Source organism: Stegostoma tigrinum, chromosome 40 (genome assembly GCF_030684315.1).
Source record: "Stegostoma tigrinum isolate sSteTig4 chromosome 40, sSteTig4.hap1, whole genome shotgun sequence".
NCBI lineage: Eukaryota > Metazoa > Chordata > Chondrichthyes > Orectolobiformes > Stegostomatidae > Stegostoma > Stegostoma tigrinum.
In genome coordinates this window covers 2,722,920-2,740,549 of record NC_081393.1, presented here as the reverse complement: position 1 = coordinate 2,740,549, position 17,630 = coordinate 2,722,920, and the positions used below count along the sequence as shown (strand labels likewise).

The 17,630-nt window shown below is 40.7% G+C and overlaps 1 protein-coding gene and 1 non-coding gene across 3 annotated transcripts in view; both read right to left on the bottom strand.

The window, feature by feature from the left end:
- Positions 1–17,630, bottom strand: part of LOC125448106 (GDNF family receptor alpha-2-like) — a 297,306-nt gene that overhangs the window by 177,158 nt on the left and 102,518 nt on the right. The gene's annotated exons all lie outside the window — the stretch shown is intronic.
- On the bottom strand, positions 7,635–7,772 carry LOC125448166 (U4 spliceosomal RNA). The gene has a single exon (XR_007246661.1). It is a non-coding gene; the product is annotated as a U4 spliceosomal RNA (small nuclear RNA).

Below are 17,630 nucleotides of genomic sequence, written 5' to 3'. Positions count from 1 at the left end.
GCTTGGCCATTTCGCCTACATGTGATCTATTTGAACTATTACCCCATAGAGAGTACTCGAGTACTCTCTGCCAAGGAATTTATCAAAGTGTATTAGATTAATTCGTGAATGTCTGACTCCAGATCGCAAGAACCTGGCATTAAGCCTGGTTCCCCACTTCTCTGAGAAACAAATTTGCCTCTCAAAATCCGGAGAAACTGGCAGGAGGGTCCAGTAACCAGAGAAAACAGATTTGAGACATTTGGCAAAATAATCAGATGCAAAAATGAGAACTTTTATTAAAAAAAGTGGGTCTTGCTATGATTTAGAATATGCTGCCAGAAATGGAAAGCGAATTCAACAGCACCTTTCTAAAAGTAATTGGGTTACTACATGTAAAGAAAACAATTTGCAAGGTTATCAAGTATAATGACTGTGGCCGGAGAAATGTGCGAGCAACCAAGACCCACTCTTTCACTGGTCACACCATTAGTTTAACTGTTGATTCAAACACTATAAGGGCTGGTTGATTCTTTTTGTGGAAATATCTAGAATTAAGGAGAAGTTCATGATGAAAATTCATGAATTCTAAATAATTTGTTAACACCAAACCTATCCTTAAAACAAGTGCCAAACACCGGTTAACATGGATGTGAGTTTGCTCGCTGAGCTGGAAGGTTCGTTTTCAGACGTTTCGTCACCATTCTAGGTAACATCATCCATGAGCCTCCGATGAAGCGCTGGTGTTATGTCCCGCTTTCTATTTATCTGTTTCGGTTTCCTTGGGTACCCAAGATGATGTACCTAGAATGGTGACGAAACGTCCGAAAACGAACCTTCCAGCTCAGCGAGCAAACTCACATCCAGAACCTCAACCTGAGCTACAAATCTTCTCAAAACTCGCTACCGGTTAACATCTGAACTAGCTAGTCGACATTAGGTGTGGTGGGCCAAAGGGCTGTTTCCATGCTGTGTGATTTTATGGCTGCGTAATCCAGAATTAGATCTATAACCCTTTTATCTGAAATACAGACATACTCACTTGGCACGAATACAACAGTATCTGCAGAATGTACATTCTTAAAAACAACAGGCAAAGGGAAAAACACCCCTGTTAGCCAAGGTCTGAAAACGAAGATCAGAATTTTGAAGCTTTAGAGTCATTTAGTCATACAGGATGGAAACAGACCTTTTAGTCCAACTCATACATGCCGACCAGGTTTCCTAACTAAACCAGTCCCGTTTCCCTGCATTTGGCCCATTTCCCTCTAAATCTTTCCTAAAGGTTGGTGAAGTTGTGGACACCATGGAGGGCTGTTGTCAGTTGAAATAGGACATGAACAGGACGCAGAGCTGGTCAAAGGAGTGGCAGATGGAATTCAACCCAGACAAGTGTGAAGTGACTCATTTTGGAAGGTTGGATTTGAATACAGAATACAGGGTTCATGGCAGGATTCTCGGCAGTGTAGAGGAACAGGGGGACCTTGCAATCCACATCCATAGATCCCTCAAAGTTGCACCCCTCGTTGATAGGGTTGTAAAAAAGACATATGGTGAGTTACTTTTCAATTGTAGGGGAATTGAGTTTAAGAGCCATAAGGTTGTGCTGCAGCTCCATAAAACTCTGGTTAGGCCACACTGGGAATATTGTGTTCAGCTCTGGTCACCTCATTGTATGAAAGGTGTGGAAGCTTTAAAGAGGGTGCAGAGAAGATTTACCAGGATGCTGCCTGGTCTGGAGGGCAGGTCTTATGAGGAAGGGTTGAGGGAGCGAGGGCTTTTTTCATTGAAGCAAAGAAGGATGAGAGGTGGCCTGATAGAGGTGTACAAGATGATGACAGGCATTGATAGTAATGGATGGTCAGAGATTTTTTCCCAGGCCAGAATAATTATAATTTTAAGGTGATTGGAGGAACGTATAGGGGAAAAAGCAGAGGTAGGTTCTCTGCACAGAGAGTGGTGGGCGTGTGGAATGCATTGAGTGTGGTAGTAGAGTTTGGTATGACCCCACCTGCAGAGTTTTTACAGTAAGTCTATTTTTCTACTGGTAATTTGAGCCAAATGTAACTCTTTTTTTCAGAATTCATGTTCTTAAGTTCCCACTTCAGAAGACTCACACTCTACACAAAGCAGGACCTCATTTGAAACATGAGCTCTATTTCTGTCACCAGACCTGCTGAGAACTGCCAGCACTTTATGCCTTTATTTGAACTCACTGTTATCTGAGTTAGGCTCCCACCCAAGAAGAATTTCTATTCATTGGCCATTTGAATGCAAGCAAGTCAGAGGGAAGTAATCTGTGAGAACAAGAAATAGTCATAAAGCAAAAAAAAAATGATTAAAAGCTGAAATTACAGAAGTACGAATATCCCTTGACGAATATCTCCTGAATCAACTGGGTTAAAAAAAATTGAAGGCCTGTCAATGTAACTCAGTAATCAAGGTATATAGCATGGTCTCACTACAGTGAGACATTCCAATACAGACACAGTCAGAGAGTTTAGGAATATCGTGTGCTTTAAGTATTAGCATTTTGTTGTACAGACGTTACACCATTGATAGGTAATGAATTAAAATCTAAATAAATGAATTGACAGTTTGCTGACAGAGAAGGAAGTATTTGCCTTCCCACAATTTGGGAGGCTGCACATTTTGAAAAAAGAACAAAGAAAATTACAGCACAGGAACAGGCCCTTCGGCCCTCCAAGCCTGCGCCGATCGAGATCTTCTGTCTAAATCTGTCATCTATTTTCTAAGGGTCTGTGTCCCTTTGCTCCCTGTCCATCCATGTACCTGTCCAGATATATCTTAAAAGACGCTAACGTGTCTGCATCTACCACCTCCACTGGCACCCACCACCCTCTGTGTAAAGAGCTTTCCACGCATATCTCCCATAAACTTTCCTCCTCTCACTTTGAACTCATGACCCCTAGTAATTGAGTCCCCCACTCTGGGAAAAATCTTCTTGCTATCCACCCTGTCTATGCCCCTCATGATTTTGTAGACCTCAATCAGGGCCCCCTTCAATCTCCATCTTTCTAGTGAAAATAATCCTAGTCATGGATTCCAGCCTCGGACGACTATCTGTGTGGAGTTTGCACATTCTCCCCGTATCTGCGTGGGCTTCCTCCGGGTGCTCCGGTTTCCTCCCACTGTCCAAAGATGTACAGGTTAGGTGGATTGGCCATGCTAAATTGCCCGTAATGTTCAGAGGTGTGTGAGTTATAGGGGAATGGATCTGGGTGGGATGTTTCAAGGGGCGGCGTGGACTTGTTGGGCCAAAGGGCCTGTTTCCACACTGACGGGAATCTAATCTAATCTATTCTACTCAACCTTTCTTCATAGCTAGCACCCTCCATACCAGGCAACATCCTGATGAACCTCCTCTGCACCCTCTCCAAAGCATCCACATCCTTTTGGTAATGTGGCGACCAGAACTGTACGGAGTACTCTAAATGTGGTCGAACCAAAGTCTTATACAACTGTAACATGACCTTCCAACTCTTGTACTCAGTACCCCATCCAATGAAGGAAAGCATGCTGTATGCCTTCTTGACCACTCTATTGACCTGCGTTGCCACCTTCAGGGAACGATAGACCTGAACACCCAGATCTCTCTGTCCATCAGTTTGCCCCAGGACTTTTCCATTTACTGTATAGTTCACTCTTGAATTAGATCTTCCAAAATGCATCTGCCATTTATCTGCCCAACTCTCCAATCTATTTATTTTCTGCTGTAATCTCTGACAGTCCCCTTCACGATCTGCTACTCCACCAATCTTCGTGTCATCTGTGAACTTGCTAATCAGACCACCTATACCTTCCTACAAATCATTTACGTATATCACAAACAACAGTGGTCCGAGCACAGATCCCTGTGGAACACCACTGGTTACAGGTCTCCAATTTGAGAAACTCCCTTCCACTAGTACTCTGTCTCCTGTTGCCCAGCCAGTTTATTATCCATTCGGCTAGCACACCCTGAACCCCACGCGTCTTCACTTTCTCCATCAGCCTGCCATGGGGAACCTTATCATTTGTTGAAATAAGTCCAGCTGAGAATAAATTTCAGTGTGAATTTTGAATAGCCAATCGCTCATGTGCCTTTGTCCCTAACCCCACTCATAGGTGTTAAAAGTTTATGAACCCCCTTTTTCTGTCTACTTTTTCTGAATATGGACCTAAATAGTCCTTTTATTCACAAAACAGGGTGAAAGTTGGGCAGGAGCTGTGGGTGTTGAGGCACAGGTTGTAGTGGTGGTGGTTATCGAGCCAGATTTCACAAGGCAGGTGGTTGCTGGTTGTGTTTCTATTGCGATGAAATGTAACTTCAGTATCCATTTGAAAGCCTAAATGTTAATTTAAAGAAAAAGCAAGAAGAGAAAGAAAACCCAAACAACTGAAATACCAATGATACAGAACAAGGGGTTTCCCAAACCATTGTAGGAGAAAAGGCCTTTGGTGAATAATTCTCATACAGGTTAAGACACTCTTCTACATTTTCAGGTACTTTGCATAAGTCAGAATATAAGAGCTAGGAGCAGGATTAGGCCATTCGGCCCCTCAAGCCTCCTCTGCCATTTGATATGATCATGACTGATCTAATCTCAGCCTCAACTCAACTTTCCTGTTCATGGTCCGTGACCCTTCACCCATCACAAATTAAAAATCTCTCTGCCTCCTTAAATTTACTCACTGTCCCAACATTCACTTCACCGTGGGTTCGTGATTTCCACAGATTCACAACTTTTTGACAGAATTAATTTATTTTCATTTCTTTTTTAAATTTGCCACTTCTTCGCCTGCACTATCACCTCTCATTCTAGTTTGCTCCACAAAGGGAAACATCCTCTCTGTGTCTAATTTGTCAATCCCCTTTAGAATCTGATCTACTTCAATTTAATCTCTTCTTATTCTTCTAAACTCCAGACTGTATAGGCTGAAATGCTCAGTTTCTTTTCATAAAACAGACCTTTCATCTGGAGTCAATTCAGTGAACCTCCTCTCACCTGCCTCCAATACAACCACATCCCTCCTCAAGCAAGAGGACCAAAACAGTCCGCAGTACTCCAGGTGCAATTTCACTCTTGTAAAGTTGCAGCAACACTTTCTTATTTATTTACTCTATAAACTACCACATATCCTGTGGTAATGCTGATGGTACATCAGAGCTTAAAGTCGAGATACAGTACTGTCTCCTGGTCACCAACCACACTAACGCGATAGACCGCTGTTTACACAGGAAGTTGCCAGTATAACTGATCAACTCAGTATTCTCACCTTTCAAGTTTCATATAAAGACCATGGTGAAACACAGTGTTCACAGAAAGTCATGGCCAAAAATGGTGGCACTATAATAATTAAAAATGCACACAAGGCCAGAATTAAGGGAAATCAGTTAAGTTTTTGCTTGTTAAAACTGATTTTGCTGGAAAAGATGAGCAGGTCTGGAACATCTGCGAAGAGAAACCCATATTAACATTCTGGGTCCGGTGGCCCTTGGTCAGAGATATTCACTTGACCATGAGCATACACAGAGGTGACAGCAAAACATGCCAAATGCCCATTGAAAATCCAAATGCACAATGCCTGCTGGTTCCCCTATTGGGTAAGTCTAATAAATGTATCAAATACATGATTTTGTTTTCATCCAGGTTGCTTCAGCTCAATCACATCACATCTTTGAAAACAAATTCACATCTTCCCTGCTACTGATGTCAAACTAACAGGTCTGTAGTTCCCCCTTTTCTCTATACCACCTTTCTTAAATAGGGAGTTACATTTCCTGTCTTCCAAAGTTCAAAACCTGTTCCAGGAGTGGAATTATGGAAAGTGACCATCAACATATCCATTATCTCTGTATATAACTCTTCCAACACTCCGCTGAGAACTGGATCATCAGGTTCGAGGGATTTATAAATTTTAAGACCCATCAACTTTTGCCTTTTGTAATCATGCAGTTTCTTTCAGTTCCTCATTAGCACTGATCCCAGGGTTCTGTCGTATTCTGGGAAAATTATCTGTACCTTCCTTTACGAAGGCAGGCACATTTTAAGTTATCTTGTCTTTGCCAAGTGGAGTCACATTTGTTTTTAACCTCTATTTTCTTTTTTATGTATCTATTAAAGCTTTTACAATCTATTTCTATGCTTCTTGCAAATTACTTTCATTTTCTACTTTGTCTTTGTTTTCCTTTTATTGGTCTTATTGCTTATAATCCTTTGGTTTACAACTTTTTTAGCGACTTTATTAGCCTCTTCCTTTGCTCTCATTCAGGCCTGAACTTCTGACTTAATTTGACTTATTGTAGTTACATATACCTAAGTACAGTGAAAAGTTTTGTTTTGTGAGCAGTACATGCAGATCGTAGCAAACAAGGATATACAGATCAGTAGACACAGCAAGACATAAAAAGCTGTTGCTATGGTTCTCTTACCTTTCCTTTTGGGTTTTTATGCTTCAAAGGAATGTAAATTTGTTCAATCATGTTTTAGCTCTTTAAATGCTAGCCATTGCCTGTCTACCGTTATAACTTTTAATGCAGCTTCTCAAAGAAAAAACAGTCAATTACCTCATCATTTGTTTAGATATAAATGTTAATTTCAGATTGTGCAATATCAATTTCAAACTTCATGCCATGTTTTACTGAATTATAGTCACTCTTCCCAAGACGCTCCTTTTGACTGAGATTATTAATTCTTTTTTGTCTCATGCACAGTATTAAATTTAACATACCCGATTGTCTAGTTGGTCCCTCAACATATTGTTCCAGAATATATATATACACATAAAATTGTCTCATTCCAGCTATTTGTCTCCCACAGTACTGGTGCTAATTAGGTTTACCCAGTCTATATGAATGTAGATTTAAGGTCCCGGTGATCACTGCTTGGTGATTGACATCATGCTGGAGTTGTCAGAAATGGTAGAGGATTTTCCTCTAAATGTGGAGGCTTTACATATGAAAAGTGAGGACAGGGAGAATCACAATGTGGTGCTTGCAGAGGGAGGAAAAGGAAGGGTGCAAGTGCAAAACAAATGGGTCAGGCATTGCTGAATGCTCCATCAACTAGTGTGGCAAGGATGGTCCTCAGTTGAGAAAAAAGTAAGGCATGTCGGAAGTGCCATTGTAGAAGGTCACTTCTTTGGTTCAGATGCGGTGGAAGCAGAGAACCTGGTAGAATAGAATAAAGTCCTTACAGGAAGCAGGGTATAAAGAGGTATGGTTTGGAATATCAGCAATGCAGGCACAATGGCCCGAATTGCCTTCAGTACCAAAACATGTATGGGATTCATACATTTCTGATAGAACTGTGGCAGCTACTGTGTTTATGATGATTATAAGCTGACAATATCTCAGTGGAAATTGAGTCAGAAAGTCAGAGAAGGAAAGGTTCACAGGTGGACCAAGAGAAAAACAGAAGTTAGAGGCAAAATCGATTAATTTTTAGTTCCTTCTCATGTTTTCTGTCCCTTGATCTTTTTTTCACTTCACCTAAAATGATCTGCATCTTGTTCAACTGATCTAGGATTCTTTCACATTCATGCGCTGATCTCATTCTTTATTAACAACATGACAACACCTGCTTTTCTTTCCTGTCTGTCCTTCTTGAATGTTGATTATCCTCAAACATTCAATTCCAAGACTTGGTCACCATGTAAACATATCATCAGAATGGAAATTCAATGATGCTGTTCATATCCACTTTTGCTGTCAATTCATATTTTTCAATAAGCAATAATCATGCCTCATTTAAACTTCATTGGCTACGATACTGCCACTGTTCAAAGCTGACCTGGTGAAATGTATGTGTTTTCTGATCTTAACTTTTCTTTTAATTTGTCTTTTTATTATTTTGGCAACTTCTACCCTTACCTGCTGACACATTGTTAAGTTTGTCAATTCTATATATTTCTGCCTGACTCAGATTATCAATTACCTTCGTATTGTCTTGCTCTCTCTCTCCTTGCCTTCTCTAATACGTCACATCTCACCAGATCCCTTGCCACCACTACTCAGTTTAAAATCCTCTCTGCCATCCGATACATCATTCTCCCTTCTCCTGCTGCCTTTGTACCTTATTTCCCTCCTTTAAAATGTTAAGATGATAACCTATCCCTTTGACCAGGTTTTTGATTATCACTGAATATCTTTTTATGTGATTCAGTGTCATGTTTTGCAGTGCTCATGTGAGGTACCTTGTGAAGTTTTGTTTGTTAAGTACACTGTTTAGAATGACATTGTTATTGTCTAGTTATCCAAAGACATGTGGTTCTTTCAAAGATTATGTGGAATACATGCCCATTGCTTTAATGGAATGAATTTATAGGGGCGACAGCGGGGCTGTGAGATAAATTTTTAGGCTTAATGTCACTGATGTCATACAAGAGACACTGAGTGTGACGCCTCATAGATTTAGAGAAGTGGCTACACAGCTGGATCAGTCAGATGTATGGTTGGCTGTCAGGAAAGGTAGGAACCTAGTTCAGAAGTCTCCTGAGGCTATTCCTATCTCAACTGGATATTCAATTTTTGCCACTGTTGAAAGAGATCGTCTCTCAGAGGAAAGTAGAATTGGTAGTCAGATCTTGCGCCCTAAGAATGAACCTTAATTAAAATGGGATTTGACAAAATTTAAAGGAATAATTGTTATAGGGGACTGTCCTGTCTGGGGCACAGACAGGAGATTCTATGGCAATGAGCATGAATCTAGAATATTATGTTGCTTTCTTGGTGTCAGGGTTATGGCCATCTCAGAATGTTTGAAACATATCATCAAAGTGGAGAGTGAGAACCCGGAAGTTGTTGTACGTGTTGGTAGGAATGGCATAGTTTGGGAAAAGGTAAAGGCAGAAGATTAAAAAACAGAACATCAGAAGTAACAATCTCTGGATAACCTCTAATGCCAAGTTCGAATGAGGGAAGGAGAGAAGAAAGAAAAGGATATGGGAGATAAAGCAATGGCTGAAGAGGTATTGCAGCATGCATGGATTCAGTTTCTTCTGTCATTGGGATCTCCACTGAACCTGAACTGGAAAGGGAGCAATATCCTGGCGGGGAGATTTACTAGACCTATTTCAGCAGCCTGTAAACCTTTGGAGAGGGAGTGTGGGAGTTTCCTGAGGAAAACTTAAAATAGAAAGAAAGACGAGGATGGTTTTGAATCAGAAAAGAGCAGTTAATTCGAAAAGACAGACGAGAGCAAGTCAGAGAACAAAGTAACTCTGAAGAATTAAACAGCATTTATTTCAATGCAAGTTATCTTATAGGTAAGGCTGATGAACTCAGGACAAATATGGGAACATGTGACTGGGACATCTTAACTATTACAGAAACTTAGCAAAGGAAAGGATAGAACTGGCAGCTCAATGTTTCAGATGTTAGAAGTTAAAAAAAGGATAGAGAGGCAAGAGAGGAGGGAGAGTGACATTTTTGATTAAGGAGCACATTACTGCTGCAGTTAGTGAAGATACTTCTGAGGAATCATGTAATGAAAATATATGGGTTGAAATTATCAATATGAAAGGGATGATCACCTCATTGGGATTGTACTGTAGGCACCTCAATAGTCAGAGGGAAATTGAGAAGCAAATATATAGAGAGACCTCAAATATATGTCAGAATAATAAGGTTGTAATAGTAGGGGATTTTAGTTTTCCAAATATTGACTGGCACTGCTGCAGTGTTTAAGGTTTGGATGGTGACAAATTTGTGATGTGTATTCAAGAAAATTTTCTTTATCAGTATGTGAATGTCCCTATTAGAGGAGCAAAACTTGACCTTCTCTTAGTAAATAAGGCAGGGCAAGTGAACTGTTAGTAGGGCAACAGTTTGGAGCAAGTAATCGTCATACTATCAGTTTTTCAATATTTATAGAAATGAATAAATCTTCCACAACAGTTAAAGTTGTGAACTGGACGAGGGCAAATTTCAAGGGCATGAGAAAAGAACTTTCTTAAACTGGTTGGAGTAGACTGTTCACAGGTAAAAGGATGACTGACAAGCGGGAGGCCTTGAAAAGTCTGGTAACAAGAGTTCAGAGGCATTACATTCCTGCTGCAGTGAAAGATAAGGTAAATTATGGAACATTGGATGATTAGCAATATTGAGGTTTTAATCAAGGACAGAAGTGACTCATATCTCAGATATAGACATCTGGGATCAACTGAATCTCTTGAAGAGTTTGAAGAGTGTAGGGGCAATCTTAAGAAGGAAATCAGGAAGGCAAAGAGGGGACATGAGACAATCCTGGCAGATTAGGTTAAAGCTTATCCATAAAGATTCTACAAATACATTAAAAACAAGAGAACAACTAGACAGAGAGATGGACCCCTTAAAGATCAACAAGGTCATCTTTGTGTTGAACCTCGGGAGAGGGGAGAAATATTAAATGAATATTTTTCATCCGTTTTTACTGTTAAGAAAGAAGCGAAAGCTGGAGAACTCAGGGAAATAAATATTGATCTTTTTAAAACAGTTCACATTATAACAGGTGAAGTGCTGGAGGACTTAGAAAACTTAAAGGTAGACTTAAATCTCCAGGACATGTTCAAGTGTATCTGAGGATGTTGTTGGAAGTTATGCAAGAAATTCTTAGCAGAAATATTTGTATCACCTGTCAATACAGTGAAGTCCCAGAGAACTGGGGGTTGGATAATGTTGTGCCATTGTTTAAGAAAGGCTGCAGGAGAAACCTGGTAACTGTAGACCTGTGAATTTGACATCACTTGTGAATAAGTTGTTGAAGGTAATTCTGGAAGATAGGATTTACATGCATTTGAAGAGGAAAGGATTGATTGAGTATAGTTAGCATGTTTTATGCAAGCAAAATCACGTCTCACAAACTTGATCGAGTTTTTTAATGAAGTAACCAGAAAGATTGATGAGGGCAGACATTGTCTACGTAGACTTTAGTAAAGCCTTTGACTACATTCCGCATGGTAGACAAATTAGTAAAGTTAGATCACATGGGATTCAAGGTGAACTTGCCAATTGGATACAAAATTGGCTTTATAGTAGGAGATGGAGGGTGGTGGTGGAGGATTGTGTTTTGGATTGGATGCCTGTGTTCCACAGATATCAGTACTGGTTCCGCTTTTGTTTGTTATTTAAAGAATAATTTGAATGAGAATGTAGGAATCACAGTTAGTAAGATTGCAGATGACAACAAAATTGGACAACAGAGGGACGTAGAAGTTCAGGGGCATGATTTTTTGAAATTTTTTGTCACACATGGACAGGGCGGTTAAGAAGGTGTTTAGCACGCTTGCTTTCACTGCCAAAAGTTTTGAGTTTAGGAGGTGGACGCATGTTGAGGGTGTACAGGACATAGATGAGGCCTGTTCTGGAGTGCTATGATTAGTTCTGATCACCCTGGTATAGGAAGGATATTATTCAGTTGGAGAGGGTTCAGAAAAGATTCACGAGGTGGTTGCCAGCAGTGGGAGGAGGCTTGAGATATAAAAATAGACTGAAAAGGCTGGGACTTCTTTCACTGGAGCAGAGGAGTTGAAGAATGACCTTACTGAGATTTATAAAATCATTAGGCGCATACATAAAATGAATGGTAAGGGTCTTTTCCCTCGGGTGGAGAAGTTCTAGGGGACTTATTTTTACAGTGAGAGAAAATAGATTTAAAAAGAATATGGAGCAACTTCTTTTTAACAGAGTGTGGTGGATGCAGGTACAGTTACATTTAAAAGACAATTTTGATAAGTTCATGGAAAGAAAAGACTTAGAGAGATATAGGCCAAGCGCAGGCAGGTGGGACTAATTTAGTTTGGAAACATTGTCGGCATCGAATGGTTCGTCCAAAGGGTCTGTTTCGATGCTGTGTGACTCGGTCTCTCTCTCTCTGACCTCTAATTGGTTATCTCTCCCAAAAAAACTAGTCCAGGCACAATGTGTGAAATGGCTGACTCCTGTGCTTGTCATTCTGCTCGTGCGTCCCACTTACTGGCAAAACAAGTGGTAATTACCTCTCAAGCGTATTTCAAGACCAGTAGATGTTGCACTCCATAAGGTGTTCATTTTTGAATGAGTCACTGCAGCAAAGCCCCATCTACTGTATCAAGTGGATCAAAAAATCCCTTGGCCCCGCTCACAAAAGAGCAGATGGGCTCTCCCTACCATTTTAATTAATATTGACTCCTCAGTCAACAAAGCTTATCTCATTGCTGTTTGTGGGATCTTGTTATGTGCAAACTGACTTCTGCATTTTCTGTGTGACCACAATGGTGACATTTCAGGAAGTACTTCATCAAATAAAAAAACACTTTGGAACCTTCTGAGATATTGAAAAATGCTTCACAAATACAAGCTTTTTTTAAGAGAGGTTTGGATTGCCTTCATTGTTTCTTAAATATACACAGAATCACAGAATTATGCAGCATGGAATGAGATCGTTTGATGCATATGTCTGTACCAACTTTTAGAATGAGCTGTTCCATTTGTACTACTCCCTTGCTCTTGCACCATGTCTCTCTAACTTGTTCCCATTACAAATCTTTATCCAGTTCCTTTTACTTCCACTTGTTTAATCTTTCAGACAACATTTTCTGCACTTCCATAAGAGTAGATTTTCTTGGCCCGTATCCAGGGTATGTGCATCATGATTAAGAGGAACCGAAATCATAGGGTTAAAAAGACATCAACTCACAGAGCCAAACAGTCTCAGCTTTGAATTTAGGACATTATCTCCCTTGAGGCACACTTGTACAAATCATCTCAATGCAATAAACATTAATATTAACTTAATTCTTCCACCTTCACAAAGTATTTGAGAATTATTCAGAAGAGGTTTCCCTCCATAATGAAATTCATAGGTCATCAATACTCTGACCAATTAAACACCCACATATACTGACAGTGCATCTATTTCTCGACTCCCACAGTTATTTTAAAGGCATCTTGGTAGCCATTGATGAATATACATGTTTAAACCAGATGTTCTGTAAGGTTATGTTAATAAATTAGCTTCTTTTTAAAACATAAATAAATGAGCATTTGCCTGTTGCATTTACAACAAAAATTCACCAGATAAAGCTAGTGCTTGGGGTTGTATCTTCCCGAAAGAAAGTGCAGGACATAAATGAGAGCATTACTCTCTCATCAACGCTACTTCTCAACAGAGCTTACAATATTTGGAATTGTAATGTTTTTGGATTTTCATTCTATGAAGACCGTAGAATCCCTACAGAGTGGTAACAGGCCATTTGGCCGAGCAAGGATTAGGATTATTCCACGGCACAACATCGTGGGCCGAAGGGCACGTACTGTGCTGTACTTTTCTATGTTCTAAGCCAACACCAACTCTGTGAAGAGCATCCTCTCCAGGCACATCCCCCTACACTATCATTGTATTTCCCATGGCTAAACCACGTAGCTGACACATTCCTGAACACCATGGGCAATTTAGCATGGCCAGTCCACCTAACCTGCACAGCTTTGGACTGTAGGAGCTAACCGGAGCACCTGGAGGAAATCCACACAGGTTTCAGGGAGAAAATGCACACTCCACACCGTGTATATGCAAACATGCAAACTCCACTCAGTGGAGGCAATTTGGAGATTTTCCAGAATTGGTGATTGTCTGATGAGGAAAGGTTAAACAGTCTAGGCTTTTATTCACTGCATGTTCAAAGCTGAAGGGTTGAATCTTCCCATACATAGTAAAGTGTTATTTTCATTGAGTTTCATGGACTGTTTCTCTGCATGAAGCCAAATAGGTTTTCTTGCACAATCATCTTAAATTTGGCTCATGAACTGCTTCCCACTCCTGTATGGTGCACCTCATGTCCAAAGCTAGTCACTGGGAGAACTCACCACTGCAGGAACATCCCAGGATTCTTTGTCCTCGCACTATCTTTAAAAGGCCACTGTTAACCCGTTCAAGCACTGTCTGTCTGGAGCTGCCCCAATAGTTTGTGGCATAAGCTTGGACATTGTCAAAGATGGGGAAATTGGCACTCCAGCAAGTATACCGGGACTTGAAAGTCCTGCTGCACAGGGTGGTGCAAAGAGGAGAGACATTCTGGACCCACAGGACAAGTAAAGGAAGCTATGACACCAGACAGTATCATCCTGGTTTGAGGTGCAGTGTAATCTGATGGAAGGTATACCCAGCAATGTTGGAAAAAAAATCAGTGACTTTCTCTATTCTGCTATGGTTCGTGCCACCATCTTCTCTCTGTTAACTTCCATTCACTCTTACTCTGTTACTGCACACCTTTCATCAAGGCTATGCCACTCTCACTAGTGCCTGCAATATCTCCCTTCACTTGCTTTTAGCAAGCTAATTCCCCCCATCCCCAAACTCTAAACCTTTCATGGCCTTTGTGCTGCCTATTTGTGCAGAGGAGATTTACCAGGATGTTGCCTGGTCTGGAGTGCAGGCCCTATGAAGAAAGGCTGAGGGACTTGGGTCTGTTCTCATTGGAGAGAAGGAGGCTAAGAGGGGATTTAATAGAGACATACAAGATGATCAGAGGACTAGATAGAGTGGACAGTGAGAGTCTTTTTCCGAGGAAGATGACTTCAGCTTGCACAAGAGGGTGTAGCTACAAATTGAGGGGTGATAGATTTAAGACAGATGTCAGAAGCAGGTTCTTTACTCAGAGAGTGGTAAGGGCGTGGAATGCCCTGCCTGCCAATGTAGTTAACTCAGTCACATTAGGAACATTTAAACAGTCCTTGGATAAGCATATGGATAATGATGGGATAGTGTAGGGGGAGGGGCTTAGATTAGTTCACAGGTCGGTGCAACATTGAGGGCCGAAGGGCCTGTTCTGCGCTGTATTGTTCTATGTTCTATGTTCTACTCACTCATTTGGAACAACTTAGCACTCTTTTCCCCACCTTCACTGGCACAAGTTGCGCCATCCAATTTCATCTCACTCAATCCCTCCCTTTCTCTTGTTCTAGGAGAAAACTGCTTGCAACGAGGTTGAAAGCATCAAGACAGATGGTGGCGTACCCATCATAAGCCTCCTTCCCCACAATGAGGAGAGAAAAACCTGACCCTGACAGCCCATGCAGCCAAATGACTGTGCAAGCTACTGAATTAATGTCAGACTCTGCCTTCGACTTATCATGCTGGGACACCCTAACTGAAGGGTCCCTGTGTTGAATGAGGACTAACTCCCTTCAATTTGGAAAACATGGCCATTTGTTTGAACCACATATCATGTGATTGCCACGTATGCTGCTGGCACAGGTGAGAGTTTGACATATCATGCTTCTGTACAGCAACATATCCACTTCCTTGACTGATCACTACTATCAATCATGACAAGCTTCCTGTCTCTGTGGTTCTGCCAAAAGGCAAGTCAAGACAGAAGTACAATGCACCCCTTCGGTCACACTCACAGAACAAAATCCTTAAAGGCAAAGAAATTCAGTGATGTTATGAGCATTCATGGAGGTGGTTAAATGAATGAGCACGACACGATGTAGTGAGTGAGCAACGCTGAGATACAACTTGGTCCAATCCATGAGCCAGCTGCCTGTCCTTGTGTAAAACTTATAAATCTTAATTTTTTTTGGAATCCATAATCGCGATTTGGGGGAAGATGACAGGTTCAGAAAAGATTTACAGAGATGTTGCCAGGATTAGACACTTTGACCAACAGGACAGACTAACTAGGCTGGGGCATTTTTCCCGGGAACATCAGAGGCTGAAAGGTGACCTTATAGAGATTTATAAAATCATAAGGGGCATAGATCAAGTAAGGAGCGAAGGTCTTTTTCCCAGTGTCACATTTTTAAAGTGAGAGGAGAAAGATTAAAAGGAACCTGAGGGTCAACTTTTTCACATAGAGCATGGTTTGTATGTGGAATGAAGTGCCAGCGGAATTGGTAGATTATAATATCTAAAAGACATTTGGACAGGGACATGAACCAGAATAGTTTAGAGGGATACGGGCCAAATGCAGGAAAGTGTGACTAGTTCAGTTTAGGAAACTTGGTTATCTTTGACAGGCTGGACCAAAGGGTCTGTTTCTGTGCTATTGACTCTATCACTCTATAATGAGATTCATTTCGCTGTATTCCCAGACATGAGAAGTAAGAGCTGATTTAAGGAAGATTAAAGGGATGGACAGGGAGGGGTGGAAGAGAATAATGATCTTAGATAACTTTAAATTACAAATGTGGGGCTCCTTTGAGCAACTACAAGATCACAAAGCTTGGAAAATGAGCAGAGAAAATGTTATTAGAAGCATTAGATGCTGACCACTACAACTAAGAAATCCAGATTAATAAAACCTGTTTTTCTGACTGCAACTATCCACTGGTATGTTTGTTGTTACACCTCACTGGGCAGCATGGTTGAAATCAGGCATCACTATTTGCAGAGTCATCACAGAAGTTAAAGATTTTACAAAGTAAGCAGAATCCCCCAATTTACCTGTCTTTTCGACCGAGATTGACAAAATGCACGTATCAGGTTTTGGAACTAAACAAGAATTACGATTTACAATTAAAATATTAATAACTAACTGCAGGTAGAAGAAGCCATCAATTTATGACTTGAAAAGTTAAAAGTTAACTCCACTTAAAAACTGTCTACCTGCACACAAATAGAGACAGAAATAGACAGAAAAAATTACAGACTAGGAAGGCAGTACAAAGGTCCCTTTTCACATGGTTTGCTGAGACGGTCCTTTTGGCTTGCCAGTACATGTTGCTCCTTGATCTGCTTTTCCAGATATGTAAACTTGCTTGCGGAAGGCACAGGGTGGCTGGTCAATATTGTTAAAGCCTCTGGCTGACTGGTTGAGAGTGACAGTTTACAGAAACTGCTGTAGAAAAAAATACTGGCAACTTTCAGGCTTAGGGTGTTATTTTTACTGCAGAGAAGCGACAACCCCTACCCTTACTGATGTATAGAAAATATGTGCAGAAATTGACCATTCGGCCTTTCAAGCCTGCACCACATTCAATATGATCATGGCTAAGCATGCATTTTCAGTATCACACTCCTGCTTTCTCTCCATATCCCTTGATCCCTTTAGCCACATTCTTCCTGAACGGCTTACCTCTTATTCTTTGACTGTGACCATTAGTTCTTGACTTCCCTAACATTGGGAACATCTTTCCCACATCTAGCCTGTCCTGTTCTATCAGGATTTTATATGTTTCCATGCCAATCTAGTCTCCCTTCATATGTCAGTCCTGCCATTCCAGGAATTGTACAATGAGCCTTTGCTGAACTCCCTCATTAGCAAAAATGCCCTTCTTCAGAACAGAAGGACAAAACTGTGCACAATACTCGATGGGTGGCCCCACCAAGAACAGGCAAATCTCCCGCAATATTTATAAATGGCTTTTCCTCATTTGCCATCCCGAGAATGTCTTCATTACAATTGTTTCCCCTCCAAATGAACTACTACAGCCTAGTCACATCCAACAAAACTAAAAAAAATGTGTTTAATAGCTCTTTTATTCAGATCTCAACTCATTTTTTTGATGAGCAATCCTTTATGTTTGGAGAATAATTTGTTCGTCATTGCTCTTCTGGTTCTGATTCGTTTCTGGCATTGACCATTTTCCGATATGATGCTTCCCAGGTATGAAACTTGCAATACCTCTTCCAGTTGTTGAACATTTCCCACCATCATTTCTTGCAGCTTCTGTAACTTGCACCTTTTAG